General features: G+C 47.8%; 2 non-coding genes across 2 annotated transcripts; both read left to right on the plus strand.

Moving 5' to 3' along the window:
- Window positions 1-1,296: 1,296 nt before the first annotated feature.
- trnam-cau lies at window positions 1,297-1,368 on the plus strand. The gene has a single exon. It is a non-coding gene; the product is annotated as a tRNA-Met (tRNA).
- A 797-nt stretch (window positions 1,369-2,165) lies between these two features.
- trnam-cau lies at window positions 2,166-2,237 on the plus strand. Its single transcript has one exon. It is a non-coding gene; the product is annotated as a tRNA-Met (tRNA).
- Window positions 2,238-9,982: the final 7,745 nt, after the last annotated feature.

Below are 9,982 nucleotides of genomic sequence, written 5' to 3' on the forward strand. Positions count from 1 at the left end.
AGTGGCGCAGCGGGAGCGTGCTAGGCCCATAACCCAGAGGTCGATTGATCGACACCATCCTCTGCTATTTGGAACTTGTGGCGTTTGGAAAGCTTTTATCTGCGAAAATAAAAGAATAAAAAAATACAAGCTAAAAGTCTTTACAAACTAAAACCCACACAGAAGAACATACACAAACGAGTGACATGTAATTGCACACCCCCATAGTTTTGTTAAAAAATAATTTTATTTAAAGCGTGAAATTGGAGGATAAATTGTTTGTCCACCAGCATCCAGGTTCGTGCTGCCCTACTGAGCTTTGTTCATAATGTAATGAAGCCAGAACACAACTGAGGCGAAACAATGAGTGACAATCAGAATCCAGTTGCGAGTTGGAACCGAATGCTCGTTTGCCGATTAGAGGACATCATGAATGACTAGTGCTGAGCAGCAGAGTAGTGCAGCGGGAGCGTGCAGGGCCCATAACCCAGAGGTCGATGGATCAAAACCATCCTCTGCTATTTGGAACTTGTGCCGTTTGGAAAGCTTTTATCTGCGAAAATAAAACAATACAAAAATACAAGCTAAAAGTCTTTACAAACTAAAACCCACACAAAAGAACATACACAAAGAAGTGACGTGTAATTGCACACCCCCATAGTTTTGTTAAAAAATAATTCTATTTAAAGCGTGAAATTGGATGATAAATTGTGTGTCCACCAGCATCCAGGTTGGTGCTGCCCTACTGAGCTTTGTTCATAATGTAATGAAGCCTGAACACAACTGAGGCGAAACAATATGAGTGACAATCAGAATCCAGTTGCGAATTGGAACCAAATGCTCGTTTGCCGATTAGAGGACATCATGAATGACTAGTGCTGAGCAGCAGAGTGGCGCAGCGGGAGCGTGCTGGGCCCATAACCCAGAGGTCGATGGATCGAAACCATCCTCTGCTATTTGGAACTTGTGGCGTTTGGAAAGCTTTTATCTGCGAAAATAAAAGAATAACAAAATACAAGCTAAAACTCTTTACAAACTAAAACCCACACAAAAAAACATACACAAACAAGTGACATGTAATTGCACACCCCCATAGTTTTGTTAAAAAATAATTTTATTTAAAGCGTGAAATTGGAGGATAAATTGTTTGTCCACCAGCATCCAGGTTAGTGCTGCCCTACTGAGCTTTGTTCATAATGTAATGAAGCCTGAACACAACTGAGGCGAAACAATGAGTGACAATCAGAATCCGGTTGCGAATTGGAACCAAATGCTCGTTTGCCGATTAGAGGACATCATGAATGACTAGTGCTGAGCAGCAGAGTGGCGCAGCGGAAGCGTGCTGGGCCCATAACCCAGAGGTCGATGGATCGAAACCATCCTCTGCTATTTGAAACTTGTGGCGTTTGGAAAGCTTTTATCTGCTAAAATAAAACAATACAAAAATACAAGCTAAAAGCTTTACAAACTAAAAACCACACTAAAGAACATACACAAACAAGTGAAATGTAATTGCAGACCCCCATAGTTTTGTTAAAAAATAATTCTATTTAAAGCTTGAAATTGGAGGATAAATTGTTTGTCCACCAGCATCCAGGTTAGTGCTGCCCTACTGAGCTTTGTTCATAATGTAATGAAGCCTGAGCACAACTGAGGCGAAACAATATGAGTGACAATCAGAATCCAGTTGCGAGTTGGAACCGAATGCTCGTTTGCCAATTAGAGGACATCATGAATGACTAGTGCTGAGCAGCAGAGTGGCGCAGCGGGAGCGTGCTGGGCCCATAACCCAGAGGTCGATGGATCAAAACCATCCTCTGCTATTTGGAACTTGTGGCGTTTGGAAAGCTTTTATCTGCGAAAACAAAAGAATAAAAAAATACAAGCTAAAAGTCTTTACAAACTAAAACCCACACAGAAGAACATACACAAACGAGTGACATGTAATTGCACACCCCCATAGTTTTGTTAAAAAATAATTTTATTTAAAGCGTGAAATTGGAGGATAAATTGTTTGTCCACCAGCATCCAAGTTAGTGCTGCCCTATTGAGCTTTGTTCATAATGTAATGAAGCCTGAACACAACTGAGGCGAAACAATATGAGTGAAAATCAGAATCCAGTTGCGAATTGGAACCAAATGCTCGTTTGCCGATTAGAGGACATCATGAATGACTAGTGCTGAGCAGCAGAGTGGCGCAGCGGAAGCGTGCTGGGCCCATAACCCAGAGGTCGATGGATCGAAACCATCCTCTGCTATTTGAAGCTTGTGGCGTTTGGAAAGCTTTTATCTGCTAAAATAAAACAATACAAAAATACAAGCTAAAAGCTTTACAAACTAAAAACCACACTAAAGAACATATACAAACAAGTGACATGTAATTGCAGACCCCCATAGTTTTGTTAAAAAATAATTCTATTTAAAGCTTGAAATTGGAGGATAAATTGTTTGTCCACCAGCATCCAGGTTAGTGCTGCCCTACTGAGCTTTGTTCATAATGTAATGAAGCCTGAGCACAACTGAGGCGAAACAATATGAGTGACAATCAGAATCCAGTTGCGAGTTGGAACCGAATGCTCGTTTGCCGATTAGAGGACATCATGAACGACTAGTGCTGAGCAGCAGAGTGGCGCAGCGGGAGCGTGCTAGGCCCATAACCCAGAGGTCGATTGATCGACACCATCCTCTGCTATTTGGAACTTGTGGCGTTTGGAAAGCTTTTATCTGCGAAAATAAAAGAATAAAAAAATACAAGCTAAAAGTCTTTACAAACTAAAACCCACACAGAAGAACATACACAAACGAGTGACATGTAATTGCACACCCCCATAGTTTTGTTAAAAAATAATTTTATTTAAACCGTGAAATTGGAGGATAAATTGTTTGTCCACCAGCATCCAGGTTCGTGCTGCCCTACTGAGCTTTGTTCATAATGTAATGAAGCCAGAACACAACTGAGGCGAAACAATGAGTGACAATCAGAATCCAGTTGCGAGTTGGAACCGAATGCTCGTTTGCCGATTAGAGGACATCATGAATGACTAGTGCTGAGCAGCAGAGTAGTGCAGCGGGAGCGTGCAGGGCCCATAACCCAGAGGTCGATGGATCAAAACCATCCTCTGCTATTTGGAACTTGTGCCGTTTGGAAAGCTTTTATCTGCGAAAATAAAACAATAAAAAAATACAAGCTAAAAGTCTTTACAAACTAAAACCCACACAAAAGAACATACACAAAGAAGTGACGTGTAATTGCACACCCCCATAGTTTTGTTAAAAAATAATTCTATTTAAAGCGTGAAATTGGATGATAAATTGTGTGTCCACCAGCATCCAGGTTGGTGCTGCCCTACTGAGCTTTGTTCATAATGTAATGAAGCCTGAACACAACTGAGGCGAAACAATATGAGTGACAATCAGAATCCAGTTGCGAGTTGGAACCAAATGCTTGTTTGCCGATTAGTGGACATCATGAATGAGGAGTGCTGAGCAGCAGAGTGGCGCAGCTGAAGCGTGCTGGGCCCACAACCCAGAGGTCGATGGATCGAAACCGTCCTCTGCTATTGAGAACTTGTGGCGTTTGGAAAGCTTTTATCTGCTAAAATAAAACAATAAAAAAAATACAGGCTAAAAGCTTTACAAACTAAAAACCACACTAAAGGACATACACAAACAAGTGACATGTAATTGCACACCCCCATAGTTTTAAAAAATAATTATATTTAAAGCTTGAAATTGGAGGATAGATCTTTGTCCACCATCCGTGCTGACATACTGAGCTTTGTTCCTAATGTAATGAAGCCTGAACCCACTGCTGAGCAGCAGAGTGGCACATCAGGAGCCTGCTGGGCCCATGACCCAGAGGTCGATGGATCGAAACCATCCTCTGCTATTTGGAACTTGTGGCTTTTGGAAAGCTTTTAACCGTTTATCAAGTCATGCTTTAGAGACAAATGTTGTGCGGATAATATTTTCCCCACGTTGGTTGTGCTGCATGGAAGATGACCCATCCTCAATGCAGCCAGTTCACGGGGCATATATGCGCCTTCTCTCACCATTCTCAGTCCAAATACAGTGTAATGGGTACTCCAGGTTAGAATGAAAGGCAAAGATTGCTATTTCGCAAAGACCTTTGAAGGGTTCTGATACTTTATGGCTGCACTGACAGGAGTTGGACAAGAATAACAGACCTGAATTGGTGCAGAAGTTGCAGTGGTGGGACTTGAACTCACCATGTTGAGATATGCTCTCAATTATGTGGTTTCTGTTATGTTTTGTCCAGATATTGATTTGTTGTATTTATTATTTTCTTGTTATAATGACAGAGTATGTTGACTGTCTAAGTGCTGAATGAAGACACCTGAGTTGATCAGTGGGCGTGTTTAATAAAAAGCCTTCCTGCATGCTGCGCAGAAGGTCCCGACTAGCTATTGTCGCAGTAATTGCAGTGAATGGTGTGCAAACAGAGTTGATCGTCCTCCTCGTCTTTCTTTATTTTATTACACTGAGTTTGGTGCAATTGGGTTTCTCACAAGTACCTGCTGTTGTATGGCTACTCTGCCAACACACCAAGATTGGAGCCTTAATCTCGCACACTAGACCACTCGGCCACCCCACCTATGTTGAATTCTTTTTGATAATGTCATCACGCATTGTGACCTCACTTGCACACACTGGGCAGTTTTCAACTCTGAGTCTGATCCTCTTGTCCAATTGCCGCGTGCTTCCTCCAGGATTCAGTCGATCGGTACATGTTGGCTGGAATGTAAGTCCTTTTATTTTTCATCAATCGTCCAGATGCAACAAGCAGGTCTTGGGGATCCTCTCAATAGAATAGAATAGAATAGAATGCCTTTATTGTCATTGTACAACAGGTATACACCTGTTGTGTATACCTGTTGTGTAATGCGTCTAGTGTGTTGGTGGAGTGTTGGTGGAGTGCCCAGTGCATGTCACTTCTCACTGTCAACCCTCACCGCTGGCTAGCAGTATGCGAACGGGAGAGCCGAGTGCGTAAGTCTCTCCCTGGCAGGGACATAGCCTCTCTAACAGCAAGCCCTATGTAGTGCCTCCACGCGGCGACACATGGTAACTGGGTACAACACGGACCCAGGCTAAACTACAAGGGACTCGGAGGAGGTTTGGCCCCTAGACGTGCGGCACGCAGGCCCACCGGTGTGTGGATACGCCCTGGTGCCCACGAACCAGCCCCCAACTATGGGTTAAAGAGTACCACTGCCCAGTGGGCTCCTCGGGAAAGGAATGGGCTAAGGGAGTCAACCCCTACAGAAAATCAATTTCCCCTTGGGTTGGTGTCAGGAAGGGCATCCGGCTGTAAACGTTTTGCTCCAAACATTTTCTCAGTATAGGACTCTCAACCACGAGATGGCCATTGACCGTCCCCGGTGGAAGAAAGCCATATTGAGAATCCAGTCCAACCCAGCGGCGCATGGAAAGCGGACTTTAAACCGATGATGATGATGTACAACAGGTATACACTGAAATTACGAGCACTGCTCCGTTGGTGTTTTGTAAGAGGGAATGGGAGTGTGAAGTGGGATGATATAGACTAGAGAATAAGCATATATAAGGAGGACAGTGTTTAATGTAACTTTGTCCATTGGTGTAGGATTGGAGTATTGGAGTACAGCGGCACCCTACAGAAACCTCGAAGGTGGCCTTTATGATATCATACCTGACCGGAAGAGCAAAAAAATGGGCCATCTCTAAGTGGGAACGACGGGTGCCTTGTTGCTCCACCTCACAGGCGTTCCGCGAAGCCATTCTCACTGTGTTCAGTCCCTCCTCACAAACCCACAAGAAAGGAATGGAGCTCTGCCATATTGAGCAGGGCCAAGACACAGTACACGACTACGCCGTGTGCTTTCGGGCCCTGGCCACCCAGAGTAGATGGGACTCCAAAGCCCTCTGAGACCTGTATCTCAAGCGGCTGGGGTGCCGAATGCAGGAACTGCTCTTCGTCGTGGACCTACCGACCTCGCTGGATGCGCTCATTGCCCTCACCAGCCGCACACTGATCACTGTGTGAGGGAGGCTGAGCGCCACCACGCGGCACCCCAGGAGCAAAGGTACCGAGCTCCGGTAGGTCTGGCCGATAAATCTGTTACAGGACAGCCGCAAGGAGAGCCCATGCAGCTGGGACGGGCCCGACTTCCGCCAGCGGAGAGAGCCCGCCGATACCGTATTTATCTGCGGAGAGAAGGGACACCTACAGGCCCAGTGTTCCAGTGGGGCCCAACGGACGGTGAGTAAGAGCTGTAGCTGCACCCTCACGCACCGCAGACTGGGACATGCAAATTTTTTTTATGTGAGGCAAAGGTGTTGTAATTTGAACCAGGGAATACGAAGTGGCAAGTTATCAAGAATATCTATAATGAACACCATGTTCAAACATAAGGGTGTCCATGTGTGCACTTGGCACCAGGACACCCTAGGCCGCAGTTCGATGATCGACTTTGTAGTCGTGTCATCGGATTTGCGGCCGCATGTTTTGGACACTCGGGCGAAGAGAGGGGCGGAGCTGTCAACTGATCACCACCTGGTGGTGGGTTGGCTCCGATGGTGGGGGAAGATGCCGGTCCGACCTGGCAGACCCAAACGCTCTGTGAGGGTCTGCTGGGAACGTCTGGCAGAATCCCCTGTCAGGAAGAGCTTCAACTCCCACCTCCGGCAGAGCTTTTCCCACATCCCGGGGGAGGCGGGGGACATTGAGTCCGAGTGGACCTTGTTCCGCGCCTCCATTGTTGAGGCGGCCGACCGGAGCTGTGGCCGTAAGGTCATTGGTGCCTGTCGTGGTGGCAATCCCTGAACCCGCTGGTGGACACCGGCGGTAAGGGATGCCGTCAAGCTGAAGAAGGAGTCCTATCGGGCCGTTTTGGCCTGCGGGACTCCGGAGGCAGCTGACAGGTACCGGATGGCCAAGCGGAACGTGGCTTCGGCGGTTGCTGAGGCAAAAACCCGGGCGTGGGAGGAGTTTGGCGAGGCCATGGAGAATGACTTCCGGACGGCTTCGAGGAAATTCTGGTCCACCATCCGGCGTCTCAGGAGGGGGAAGCAGTGCAACGTCAACACTGTTTACAGTGGAGATGGCGTGCTGCTGACCTCGACTCGGGACGTTGTGTGTCGGTGGGGAGAATACTTCGAAGACCTCCTCAGTTCCACCTACACGCCTTCCATTGTGGAAGCAGGGCCTGGGGACTCTGAGGCGGACTCTCCAATCTCTGGGGTCGAAGTCACTGAGGTAGTTAAAAAACTCCTCGGTGGCAAGGCCCCGGGGGTGGATGAGATCCGCCCGGATTTCTTAAGGGCTCTGGATGTTGTGGGGCTGTCATGGCTGACACGTCTCTACAGCATTGCGTGGACATCGGGGACAGTGCCTCTGGATTGGCAGACTGGGGTGGTGGTTCCCCTCTTTAAGAAGGGGGACCGGAGGGTGTGTTCCAATTACAGGGGAATTACACTCCTCAGCCTCCCTGGTAAGGTCTATTCAGGGGTGCTGGAGAGGAGGGTCCGTCGGGAGGTCGAACCTCGGATTCAGGAGGAACAGTGTGGCTTTCGTCCTGGCCGTGGAACAGTGGACCAGCTCTTCACCCTCAGCAGGATCCTCGAGGGTGCATGGGAGTTCGCCCATTAGTCCACATGTGTTTTGTGGACTTGGAGAAGGCGTTCGACCGTGTCCCTCGGGAGGTTCTGTGGGGGGTGCTTCGGGAGTACGGGGTACCGAGCCAACTGATAAGGGCGGTTCGGTCCCTGTATCACCGATGCCAGAGTTTGGTCCGCATTTCCGGCAGTAAGTCGGAATCGTTCCCAGTGAGGGTTGGACTCCGCCAAGGCTGCCCTTTGTCACCGACTCTGTTCATAATTTTTATGGACAGAATTTCTAGGTGCAGCCGAGGCGTTGAGGGGGTCCGGTTTGGGGACCTCAGCATCGCGTCTCTGCTTTTTGCAGACGACGTGGTGCTGTTGGCTTCTTCAGGCCGTGATCTCCAGCTCTCACTGGAGCGGTTCGCAGCCGAGTGTGAAGCGGTCGGGATAAGGGTCAGCACCTCCAAATCCAAGTCCATGGTCCTTGATCGGAAAAGGGTGGAATGCCCTCTCCGGATCGGGGATGAGATCCTGCCCCAAGTGGAGGAGTTTAAGTATCTTGGGGTCTTGTTCACGAGTGAGGGAAGGATGGAGCGCGAGATCGACAGGCGGATCGGTGCAGCGTCGGCAGTAATGCGGACTCTGTACCGGTCCGTCGTGGTAAAGAGAGAGCTGAGCCAAAAGGCAAAGCTCTCAATTTACCGGTCGATTTACGCTCCTACCCTCACCTATGGTCACGGGCTATGGGTTGTGACCGAAAGAAGGAGATCCCGGATACAAGCGGCCGAAATGAGTTTTCTCCGCAGGATGTCCGGGCTCTCCCTGAGAGATAGGGTGAGAAGTTCGGTCATCTGGGAGAGACTCGGAGTAGAGTCGCTACTCCTCCACGTTGAGAGGAGTCAGATGAGGTGGCTCGGGCATCTCATCAGGATGCCTCCTGGACGCCTCCCTGGGGAGGTGTTCCGGGCATGTCCCACCGGTAGGAGACCCCGGGGACGACCCAGGACGCGCTGGAGAGACTATGTCTCTCAGCTGGCCTGGGAACGCCTTGGGATCCCCCGGGATGAGCTGGATGAAGTGGCTGGTGAGAGGGAAGTCTGGGAGTCCCTCCTGAAGCTGCTGCCCCCGCGACCCGACCCCGGATAAGCGGAAGAAGATGGATGGATGGATGGAAGTTATCAAGAGCTCTGCCACCTAATCGTGAAATGAGAAGCTCATGATCCGTCTGGATCAGAAAGTCCAGTCCTATCAGGTAAAAATGGAATCATTCACATACCCAGGTTAGCGCAACTGCCTCGTCTCAATTTGGGCACATCAGCACTCTGTGTTTTTCATGCCGCATGAAATAAAAGCCACAGGATGCAATTTACCATTTGGCTGCTTTTGGGACTGGACACGTCCTCATCCAAAAGAGGAAGCGTCTGCAGCACCTTCAGTCACACTGTTCAAACAGTACTGGGCTAGGACTGTGGGTAAACTCAGTTCCTGTCATAGCTCATTAAAAGCGTGCTGCTGTGTTGTTTCCCATTCCCAAGTGGTGTCTGCTTTGAGAAGCTCTCTTAGTGGCTGCGTGAGCTCCGCAACATGTGGGGAAAACTTTCCAACATGGTTCACGATGCCCACAAATGTTTTTATTTCTATATCAGCAGTGTCATTTAGTGTTAGCATCTCCGTCATTGCTTTGATTTTTGAGGGTCTGCTTCAATGCCCTGTGCTGTTATAATGTGAACCAGAAACATGACTTTTTCCACCCCAAATTGGCAATAGTCTTTATTGAAAGTTAGACCCTCCTGCTGGGGCTGCTCCAGCAGTCTGTGAAGTCTGTGGTCAAGACCTAAAAACCAGTATCTGCATGACCCAACGTTTGTTCCAGTCCTGTCATCGTTTGGGTAAGTCTCTTGAAAATTCTCCAGTGGTGACGATATTCCGAATGACAGTCTTTTGTAGCAGTACCTTCCAAATGGTGTAATAAGCATAGTCAGTGGGACTTATTCTGATACAAAATGTAATTTTTACGATGGTTTGAAAAGTTAAGAAAAATGTATTTGCTTTTACAAGAGAAATATGATGTTTTTGAATTCTGGTAAGAAGTTTTTTTGTGTAAAAAAAATTTTTGCAAACAAAAAATGTGTCTCACTCATCAGAAAAACACATAAAACGATGCGTCAAGATCAGACCTTTTGCTATAATACGTATATAATATAATTTGCCATAATATAACCAGCTCAGTGGCCCAGTGGTAGAGTGTCCACCCTGAGACTGGAAGGTTGTGGGTTCAAGCCCCGGCCGAGTCATACCAAAGACTATAAAAATGGGACCCAATGCCTCCCTGCTTGGCAGTCAGCATTAAGGGTTGGAATTGGGGGGTTAGATCACCAAATGATTCCTGAGCGTGGCACCG

This window comes from Syngnathus acus, chromosome 3 (genome assembly GCF_901709675.1).
Source record: "Syngnathus acus chromosome 3, fSynAcu1.2, whole genome shotgun sequence".
Taxonomy (NCBI): Eukaryota; Metazoa; Chordata; class Actinopteri; order Syngnathiformes; family Syngnathidae; genus Syngnathus; species Syngnathus acus.